At 42.1% G+C, this 11,598-nt stretch overlaps 1 protein-coding gene across 5 annotated transcripts in view; it reads left to right on the top strand.

The window, feature by feature from the left end:
• Positions 1-1,827: 1,827 nt before the first annotated feature.
• The window catches only part of LOC106582905 (nuclear receptor coactivator 3), a 40,669-nt gene continuing 30,898 nt past the window's right edge, over positions 1,828-11,598 (top strand). For 4 of the 5 annotated variants that reach the window (XM_014166513.3, XM_014166512.3, XM_014166507.3 and 1 more), the window contains exon 1: positions 1,828-1,962. The gene's annotated coding sequence lies outside the window, so the exon portion shown is untranslated. The remainder of the gene's footprint in view (positions 1,963-11,598) is intronic. The other variant, XM_014166511.3, reaches the window with a different exon arrangement.

Raw genomic sequence — 11,598 nt, 5'->3', positions numbered from 1 at the left:
ATGGCAGACCACTCTGTTAGGCCTACATTATGATCAAATAGTCACAGTAGCCTACTTGACCACTTAAAGCAGGTACAGCCTCAGTGTTCACAGGAAACACACCGGAAGTTGCACAGAATTTTCACAACATTCAAGTTTGTGCTCAGCAGACCTGAAATTTGTTCAGTGATGAAAGAAATTTCAGGGAACATTGCTTGTAGGTGCTGTCATGGTGACATTGGCTAGCTAAGCTCATGCATAGAAACAAGTCATCGGGTCTAACAGTCGTCTCACGCTGAACTTCACATGTGCAGGCCATCAAATCAAAGGCCCTCCTTCCATATAAAGTTATTTTTGACAAATGAAAACGTGTCAGTTTGTCACTTTCATAAGGTTGGAGTAATAACATGTTCAACTACTTAAGTCATTTGAATATATAAAATGAACAACTAACTAAGAATGTTTAGCTTGATCGGTTTGGTCTGTTTCGCAAGCGTTCCCGGAAGTCTCGCGATGATGCACTTCTGGGTGGTTAGACTGTTTCTCACTGGCGTTATCCTCCAACCATTCCCTCTTTCTACCCCTTCCCCTTCTCCTTCTCCCCTTCCCTCCCTCCATCTTTAGCCCTGACTCCCTCCGAACAGTTGAAATTCTACACTGGTGTGCCGAGAGATCACCATAGAGACAAATTCGTCACTATCTTCTGTGGCTCTTCTCCAGAGGGCAGTTGGGCCTCCCGAGTCCCTTCATCCTCCTATAGGGCGATTTGACTTCATTGTGTTTGCTACATAATTGCAAATTGTACCCTGACCACTGCTGCTCTCCAGTCCCAATGTGGAATATGGATATTGGCCGGTTTGTGTGTCAGTAGATAACATGCATGTTTTATATCCCCCTCATAATTGAAATGGTCAGAAAGTCTGAGGGTTGTGTGTGAGCGCATACTTGAGCTTGACTGACAGTTAATGTGCAACTGTAAGGACTGACAGTAAGGAAGCATTCGGAGGAAGCATAGGCTACACTTTGTATCATGCTTATGTATCCTTCTCCATGTAACTGTTTACTCTAAATTCTGTATAATTTTGTATTTGTGTTAATATTCTTAAAGGATTATATAAAAAGGTCAACTCAACCCACTAATGTCTCTTTGAAAATTAATACTTGGAAACCCGCAATGGTTACAACGGACCATGTTGAAAAATTACCCAACATTATACAATCAAAGAAAACATGTAGACCTATATGAAATTTGGGGGGTTAATTCTAGCCTTGTTACAATTGCAGACCGAAACATTAGACCTGTCAATATCAATTTTTGAGACCTCCATAGAATGATGTGTCTATAAAAGAAAATAGTTAACAAGGTTTCCTTATGGGGCCTTGGCCTAATGGAAAATAGCATGTCACAACGGCCACGTGCACGTTATCATGCATATCTCCTTGAGCTACTTTGGTGAGCTATAAATAAATGCATTGCTGCTGTCTGTCTCATAGGTAGGTTATTTAATTTGTGTACGTGTAGTCCATCTTTAGAAAGGCCCATACATCTTTATGCTAATAGAGGAGGAAGACAACTACCCTACCCAGAAGCCCTGTCACTCTTGTTGCAAGCTGGGGTGTAATCAGTACTCCAAACAATTGCTAAATGTTCCATTTTGCAACGAAAACTAGCGTTTCAATTGGACAAGTTCATCCAATGGGAAGGTACCTACCTAAATCTGGCCAATAGAAACACTAGTGTTTGTTGTAAAACAAAACGAAAGTTTCTATTGGTCAAATTCAGGTAGGTCCCTCCCTGTTTCGTTCCGTTTGCTTTCGTTTAAGAAACGTTTTGCAACATAATCGGCATAATGAATACGCCCCTGGCTTCTTGCGCTTTGGGAGTGTTTCCCATTTAAACAAGCACAGTGGTGAAGATGGCGGAGAGTTAATAGTGGCAAAAAAGAAATTGGTGTGGTGTACTCAATGAATGCATTGAAGCGGGTGAGTTTTTCTGCTAATAGCCGGTGTTTTCTTTTCAAGTTTTTAAAGTGTTTTGTTGATAACACTGATTTGGGTTTTAAACATGTGGCAAATGTTCCTGTTGATCTGATGTACCGAGTTACTTGGAATAGGTAGAGGTTTCACCCGTCTTATTATACCTCAGTGCAACCAACCAACCTACCTTGTAACGTTAGTTCCGATCGTGTTCGTTTATGTGCGGAATTTTAGGCTGTATGAAGTGCTCTTTCTACCTGATGATGCGAGACTAAATTAGTCGTTTTGAATGTGCATTCCCCGTGGAGGTTTCGGACTGCTTTTATACCTACACCTCTTTTGTTACAAAGTTTATCCGAGGGGCAATTGATGGGCTACGTTCAGAACCAATTCTATTCCATATTCGACTGTGAGTGAACTCTTCTATTTGTGTAGTCTAGCAGGTTAAGTATCTCTGTGATTGTAACGGTTAATGACCCAGCACTACTATGTACAACGGAAAGGGGAGGGTTGGATACGAACGTCAGGCCACCCGTGAAACCCTCTAGTCTATGCTACATGTCACACATCGGTACAGAATAGGCTACTTATGACACCATATGTCTCAAGTTCACAGGCTACATTTTAATTTACTGTAGTGTAGACATTTGATGGGGCATGGTGTTGGTATCAATTCACGTGTGTGTTCGCGAGAACGTGTACTCTGCAGTGCAAACTCCTCATTGAGTTTTTTTTATTTTTTTTTAAAAGGGTAACAACTACTGGTCTCTGTGTATGCTGATCGTTCACTTTCTGAGGCGGTAAGGGAGCATTCTTCGAGAGCTTGCTCATGTAACTCGACAGACAATGGAGCGTGAGTCATGTCGCTTGGATTTTTAAGGTTCAGGTCTAGGTGTGTGCAGTCAGTCTTTGCTTGCTGGCAGAACACGTCAATCACAAGCACCCTTACTGATACTCACGCACACATATACAGGAGGAGGACCTACCCATCTCTTGCAAGACTCAATGCTCTGTGTCCGGCTTCAGACATTTCTTTGGGGGGTCAAATTAATGAAATCTGCCCAAGAATAACAATTCAATCACATGCATGCTTTGGGTATTGTTATAGAAGATGGGGGTTGTGTTTTAAGCCATGTCTATCTGTCAGTTTTTCTAAGTAGGGCCAGGAGGTTTTCCTAACAATGTGACCTGACCAAGAAAAGCTTGAGGCCCTAGTTATAACACATCCTCTCTCCTCCACACCACTACCCACACACGTGACATGTAAGGCTGGCGAGCATAGTATCAGGTGAATGTGTGCATGGTTTTTGGCTTGTTGGCCTGGAGTATGAATAAGGCCACTGAGCTAGCCTATTTACCAGGTGGTCTTCATGCTCTCTTAATTTTGAGATTAGGCCTATTTATTTATCATGAATAAATAATTCAATGTAATGCACACTTACATCTTCTCTAGCAGTGTAGGCCTATATGTGTTAGTATGTTTGTAGGAGGGGAACAGTGGCCACTGTGGGAAATTACCCAGTGAACTGCTGCTGCTGCTCATATTCTTTGCAAATGGAGCCTCTGTATCCCCCTCTTTCTCTCCCTTTCTTTCTGTCACACACAGGGTGTCAGGCTGCATTAACAATGAATCAATCTTCTGGGAGATTCTTTGACTACAGATGGGCTGAAGAAGTGACTTGGATGCATTGCTTTTACTCTTTGTCCGTTTTGCTACTGTGTTCTGGGCTTCGTCTCATGGGAGCGGGAACATCTCTCTATGTGCTGTCAGAGCTTCGTAGCAGATGAACCAATCCATTGATTTCCATGGCGTATTGATTGGATACTGTCAGTGTGTTTTTGAGTTGGTGTTTTGTCAGCAGTAAGACTTTAGGATTTGAAAGGGCGTTCTTGGCCTTGTTTAATTGTTAGTATAAGAACATTGCCCTCATCCTTGCCACCTCTGAAAGCGTGGAGTTTTACTTTCATCATTAAGAACGAGCGGGAAAATAAGCGAATGCCTCATCACCTTTTGTGTGGTGGCGAGCCCCTTTTTGATAACTACCTCCACTCTCTTTGTCACGCTGCATTTTCGCTCCATTGATGTCTGAATAGATGGCATTCTTTTAGTGTGTCGTAAGGGGTGTGTTACTGAGAGGATGTTAGATCAAAGGTATTTGGGGTGTGTGTGGAATTAGCAAGATGAATAGTGGGGAGAGCGGTGTAGTGGCTGTGGAAGGGCTCTTGATGACACGGCGAGCTGAAAGGAAAGCCTGATTGTTTTCCTAATTGGAATTTGATTCTTTGGCCTGTACCGTTTTTTTGTGTTTTTTTTTAGGGTAAAAGAGGAGCGGTAGTGAGGAGCTTAAAGGGATAGGCTACATTGGGATTTGGGCAATATTTCCCCAGTCAAGTTAACTCATTGATAACATTTTTGTCTCTGCATCCAGTATGAAGGAAGTTGGAGGTGGTTTCGGGAGCCAATGCTAACTAGCGTTACCACAATACCTGGAAGTATATGGTATCTACTAGCATAATAGCAGTTAACATAGACTTCCAGTCGTTGCGCTAACGCTAGTTAGCAATTGTGCTAACCAACGGCGATTTAAGCATGTAAATCTTGGTTGGTCAACAAACAAAAACAAGTGGGATGCATGCCAGTAAAGCCACTACACAAAACTAATCAATACATGAATTGCACTGTAACGGTGACAAACGGTGCCCACAAACGGCCTACATAAAGCTGTCCCGACAGTAGTCCCAACATTTTGCCACCGTTACACTTGGCTATCAGCAAAACAGTTAATTCAGCCTCATTTACTGCCTTTAAAAAAAAACATAGCTGATATGGCTGACTTGTTTAAACAAATGTGGTTTCTAATGACAATTGAACTATGGCATAAGGGGACGACAAGCAGATAAGAGGCAATCCGTAATTTAGATTTAGACATTAATGAGTGAGCTAGGACAGACGTAGTTGTATAGACTATTTGTTTAGCACTTTTGAAATGCACAGCAACAGAATATAGAACATGGGCTGTTCTTAGTCTTCTCCCTGTACACCAAGTCAGAACCGTAGGATAAATAAAGGGGGCATATAAGCAGACCATGAAAGCGCCTACAATATTCAATGGTTACATTTCTCTAAAACAGGTTATAGGCTACATGTGCGCCACCAAGTCAGAAAGAACAGTAGGTGAAATTAAGAGGGGTAAACAGACCAAATTATTAGGGTGAGAGAAACAAGGTTGAATCATGATGACATCATTGATCTTCAGGTCATAGCTCCAGAAAGTGGCTGTATTTATAATTCCGAATTGGATGACCGTTCAAAACGTATTTTTGCAGTCGGAGCTCGTTTATTCCCGACTTCCCAGTTGTCTTGAACTCACTGTAGTTATTTTTCTCAGTTCCGAGTTAACGGTTGTTTTGAGCACGGCACAAATCATGCTTCATTGACAGCATGGCCAATGTTGAATGTTTATCATTAGTGAAGCACCGATTATATTTTTGGCCGATGCCGATATCCAATATTTTCCTTGCCAAAAAAACAATACAGATATTTAACTTTTACACATTCGAGTACAGTTAAATAGTTAACACACACGGATGCAGCGGTCTCAGTGCAAGAGGGGTCACTATGGTCCCTGATTCGAATCCAGGCTGTATCACATCTGGCTGTGATTGGGAGTCCTGTAGGGCGGCGCACAATTGACCCAGCGTCGTCCGGGTTTGGCTGGGGTAGGCCGTCATTGTAAATAAGAAGTTGTTCTTAACAGACTTGCCTAGTTAAGTTAAGGTTACACACACACATCACACTGACCAAAAAGTTATTTTGTTGGCATTTACATATGTCCCCATTACCAGTAAAACATCATCAAAACCTATTTCTCTCACTTACTTGCTGTGCTGTTTTGTTGTTCAGTCGTTTCATTCTCAACCAGGATTTTTTTGGGTCTTTGCATGTCGAAAAAGACACTATTTGTCGTGTGAAATAACACTGTCGTGTCAAATAACACTATTTGACCAATCAGGACCTGAATATGACTGCACGTCACATAATAATTTAACACGTTCATACATTTTTTTTTACATAGTTATTACACTCACTCGTATTTCATATGTCACAACGATTCATCGATACATATGCTATGATGCTGGTAAAGTTGTCTCGCGCACCTACAGTGCTGGCCATAAAAAAAAAAGCTAGCTAGCTCATGGATGCAAACAATGTTCTTCCTCAAAAACATTGCAAAACGACAATCTGTTTCAGTAGCTATAGTTAGCTAGCTAACTATATAGGTAGGTGCCATCTTCTAAAATAACCCTAATTTATAAGACAGTTCTTATTTGATTAATGGTGGTCTGACCTATCTTTGTGAAGCTAGCCACGATAAGGATTAGCCACAATAGTGGACTTTGCGGTTTGCCTTCAAAATAAAAGTATTTCTGCTAGCTAGGTACCAAGCTAAAGCTAGCTACCCCAGAAGTTGCGGTCGAACAAATGATGCTTTATTACCAGTAAACATCGTTCGTGGCCGGTGTTTGCTGACTTTTTTTTTTTTGTTGTACTGCTTTGACAGTGCTACTGTATCTTTTTTGACATGCAAACAGCGTTCCATACTATGCATGTCGTGATGCTAATAGCAGTGCCGCTATTACTGTGTAACTCCGGTAGGGCAACATCTGATAAATAGCGCACCTGGTAGTGTTAAACGGTGCTCGACCAGTTGGCGAAAGCCAACATCACCCACGACAGAGAACGGTTGATTGTCAAGGGCAATGAATTCCATTATCTTGGCTTTAATGGATTGTCTCACTGAAATGTTGTTACTCTTTCAAATGACTGCTTGACTTGTTGACTGCTCGATCCACCCAGCAGATATTGTGGGCTAGTTTAGGAATGCTGTGTTGCACGTATAGAGTAACATTTTACGCCATGTACCTTTGTTATATACGTATGCACGTCAGCTTTGACACCGGTTTTGCATATCGGACGTTAAGATAGATATGGACGATACATCGGTGAACGTATCGGACGATATTAGCTAAAAATGCCAACATCGGTATCGGCCGACTTATTGTCCATCCCTATTTATCATTTTAAACTTGGAAAAGAGCCCCTTAATACCAGATTTGGGACCACACAGCCACTCCACTGAATGGCAGGCTAGTGATTGCTTTGCAAACGACTCATTGTTAAATTTGCAAATTCCAACTTGTTGTGTCATGTTTATGGCCGATGAGCACCGATACATTTTATCTACAATTTCTCTTCATTATTTATTTTCAAATGACAAGGATTTGCCAGTAGATTGTTGACTTGATTCATGATGTCGACTGCTAGCTAAGATTTTGAAAGTATGATGTTGACATGATCAGTCCAACCAAAGCTGCTGTACATATAACGTGATTTGACGTCATTTTATCAGTGGCCAATGACCTTGAGCCTTCTTGGATGGGCACTTCTAATGTAACTCTATGGCAGCACCAAAGGGGCTAGAATTTTTTAGCTCTACCCTTAGACTTGGCTGTGACGTAGTGTCCCCATGAGTGACAGAACACTGAGCCTATCACGACGCAACGCTCTGTGTTTTCTGCTGGCTTGCCCCATCATGACAGAAGGCACTGAGTTAGGCTGAAACACCTGCATTTTGGAGCTGCCTTGCTCAAGAAAGCAAAAAAGAGACCATGTTTATATGTGGCTTTATTTACTAAATTATATATTTTTTACATTGTTTGCGAACTGATATGTGACACGTATTAATGCAAACCAGGCAAGTCCCTCCCCAAAACTGCATGCAGAGACATAAAAATGGTATCCACAAATTAATCTTACTCTGGGGAAGTAGATAAAGGGATTAATTGTCAAAATCCTGAATTATCCCTGTAGGTGGTCCTTATTAACTTGGAATAGGTAGGCTTTTTCTCTTGTGGAGTTTTAGGTGTAATTTTCTTGTTTGGTTTAAGTCACACTTGGGCTACACAAAGTTTACACATCCTCAAAGTTCTACAGCTGCATCATTTGAGAGCATCTTGACTGGCTGCATCATTGCTTGGTATGGCAACAGCACCGCCCTGGATCGCATGGGCGAACAGATTGTGGTGCGGACAGCCCAGTACATCACTTGGGCCGAGCTCCCTGCCATCCAGGACCTCTATATCAGGCGGTGTGAAAAGAAGGCCCGGAAAATCATTAGACTCCAGCCACCCAAGCCATAGACTGTTCTCTCCGCTTCGAAATTGCCGGTGCATCAAGACTGACCCCAACAGCTTCTATCCCATAGCCATAACAATGCCAAATAGCTAACAAATTGGCTGCACGGACTATCTTAGTTGACGCTTGTATTTTATTTAAACGTTTGCATGCCCTCTATTCACACTCACGGGACTCTACGCACGCACACATTTATACTGACTCCACAATCATCATTTACACTTTTGCTACTCTTTTTAGCATACATCCTGATTCCTAGTCACCTTATCCCTATACATACTGTATCTACCTCTATCACTCCAGTATCCCTGCACATTGTAAATATGGTACTGGAACTGACCCTGTATATAGCTTCTTACTTTTCTGTGTTATTTTTATTTCTCATGTGTTTTTGTTCTGCCTTGTGTTTATTTTTAGTGCTACATTGATGTTGATTACTGCATTGTTGGGTTTGGAGCTTGCAAGAAAGGCATTTCACTGTACTTGTGCACATGATCATTAACTTGAAACATTTCAATGTTAGTAATTTAGCAGACACCCTTATCCAAAGTGATTTGCACAAAAGTGCTTTCATCTTAAGGTAGCTAAATATGACAACCACTTCTCAGTCATAGTATATTGAACAAAGATATAAATGCAACAATTTTACTGAGTTACAGTTCATATAAGGAAATCAGTCAATTGAACTAAATTCATTAGGCCCTATTCAATGGATTTCAGATGAATGGGAAGGGGCGCAGCCATGGGTGGGCCTGGGAGGGCAACGGCCCACCCACTTGCGAGCAAGGCCCACCCATTGACTGGGCCTGGCTCCCCAATCAGAATTAGATTTTCCCTGCAAAAGGGCCTCATAACAGACAAATACTCCTCAGTTTCTCCGGGTAGCTGGTCTCAGACGATCCTGTAGGTGAAGAAGCTGGATGTGGAGGTCCTGGGCTGGCGTGGTTACTCGTACCCTGCAGTTGTGAGGCTGGTTGGACGTACTGCCAAATTCTCTAAGACAATGTTGGAAGCAGCTTATGGTAGAGAAATTAACATTAAGTTCTCTGGCAACAGCTCTGGTGGACATTCCTGCAGTCAGCATGCCAATTACACACTCCCTCAGCTTCTTTTATTTCACCTCATGAAACATGGCACTTTACATGTTGCGTTTTTATATTTTTGTTCAGTATAAGTAAAAACTTAAAATAAAATAAAAAATACAGTTTTACACCTTTTTAACGGTTTTAACATTTTGGTTATGGTTCTTCTTTGGCGAGAGCGCTAAACCACCATCCAGTTGTATGAAGCTACATTTCCGTGACGATACAGTCCCACACAACAAGCTCAAGGTCAGTCATTCATGTGGTGACAGTAGACTGTATCACTGCATGTCAACTCACACCTGAGGGGAACCACATCTTAACAAATACCTGTAACAGGTTAGCTGGTTGAAATATTTAGGACTACATTTCTGACAGTGAGTTAAAGACCGGATGAGTAGGAACTGCAGAGCAACTTAAACGGCAGAATTCCCCCCCCCCCTCTTCTATGGAAGCCACCAAGCCCCAGTCTCTATCACTTCATGCAGTGTGGCTCTACTATCACTTCGTATTAATTCATTCCCCCATTCACCTCTTGTTCAACTCTGAGGTAATACCCAAATGCAGGGGTAATTTTGCCATATGTGAGCCATCCACACTTATGAAGGCTAAACGTGCAGCCTGAAGCAATCATTGCACCAAATTCCAATTTATAACCAGCAAGGCTTTGTAACAGTTAGTTCTATGTAGTAAAGAAGGAGGGGGGAGGGGGTTGCACAGCGCTCTTCCACCCGTCTCTACTTTCTCTCCCTTGCTTGTAAAACTGGTTCACCTGAACAACCGAATGGGAGGGTAGCTCCCTGCCCTGGTTTTTTTACCATTGTAAATTGTTAGCAAGACTATTTGTGTTTTGTTTAGGGCCCCCTCTTTCTAAAGTTTGGGAAGAAAAGGGGGGGGGGGGAAGAGAAACGTTACCAGATGCTTTTTGTCATGCGGGCAGAGAGGAGTGTCAGTTCTGGATGAACTTCTCAACTGCTACACGGCCACCTTGCCCGCCCCACGTCTGCCCCCACACCCCTCCACAGCTAGAAGTAGAGTTAAGTCTTGAGTGACACAGAATTCCACCCTGAAGTGAGAAGGCCCCTGCTATTCCGGGTCGATCAGCAAGCAGATTTACAACACTGTCAACACCAAATCCTGGCCACATTTGATTGTAATTTTTACATTTGTCCAACTACATACTACTTAAGTGGTGGTTGGGGGGACTGTTTTTGGATATATTAACATATTCCCACCCTTGCCACTTCTGCTTAGTTGTTACCGTGATGTCGCTCTTCATGTGGTTTAAGGCAACACCCAATCCAAGGGTTGCGTACCGATACCTGTCGATCCATGTTTTAAGAGCAGGACAGCACTGCTGTCATTGTCCCCACAGATGTAGAGCAATGGGGTGAAACACAGGATCAAACCCATTTTGGTGGTTTTCAGATTCTGAATGTTTTTTTTCAAAAGTCTTGGCTCTGCATTCATGCACCTTAACTGATGATCTGTACTGATGATCTGTACCAGGAGTCCGGACTCTACCAGTGCTTTGACAGGTCCCTATTTTCAGAGGTTAATGGCTCAAATGTGCAGATAGGGATCCTATTGCAGAGGAATAATTTCCTGTTTAGTCTCGAGTCTTTCTTTCCCCCTGTTCCCGTATTGCTACTAGCCTGGCAAATGAAGCTTGTCTTTCCCTATGCGCAAAAGAGGCACCCAACATCGTGAGGCTCTGCCATCATACTTTATATTAGGCTACCTGATGAAACACCAACCTGTAGAGACACCTTTTGAACTAAACCCAGGTCAGAGGTTATATTTTAAAGTGCAAGCCAGAACAAATGCCCTTTACCACTTCACTATTCTAAATGGGTGGTGAAAGCTGAATGTTCCTCAGCTGCCTATTTGTAGAACATTAATTAATTCATCCTGCCATACTTGAATGGGCGTTTGCACAGAAATGCAGTTGAGAAGATTTGTAATCCAGTGTAGTTCTTAGAACCAACATGATAGGAGGTGGATTTTATGGTCATTTCCATGTAAAAGGACCTATGAGCACCAACATGTGAAGTTCATAGGTGCATGTCAATTGAAAGCAGAAGGTACATTTTTGGAGGGGAAATTAAGGCATAGCTAAAAAAATATATCTTTCCCCACTGTTTTTCATCTTAAATTAGTGGATTTTTTAATTTTTTTTATTTATTTAACCAGGTAGGCCAGTTGAGAACAAGTTCTCATTTACAACTGCGACCTGGCCAAGATAAAGCAAAGCAGTGCGACAAAAACAACAGTTTCACATGGGATAGACAAACGGGCAGTCAATAACACAATAGAAAAATCTATGTACAGTGTGTGCAAATGTAGGCAATAAATAGGCCATAG

This window comes from Salmo salar, chromosome 22 (assembly GCF_965601325.2).
Source record: "Salmo salar chromosome 22, fSalSal1, whole genome shotgun sequence".
NCBI classification, from domain to species: Eukaryota; Metazoa; Chordata; class Actinopteri; order Salmoniformes; family Salmonidae; genus Salmo; species Salmo salar.
Note: the sequence above shows the minus strand (reverse complement) of the source record. Positions and strands in the feature narration are given on the sequence as shown.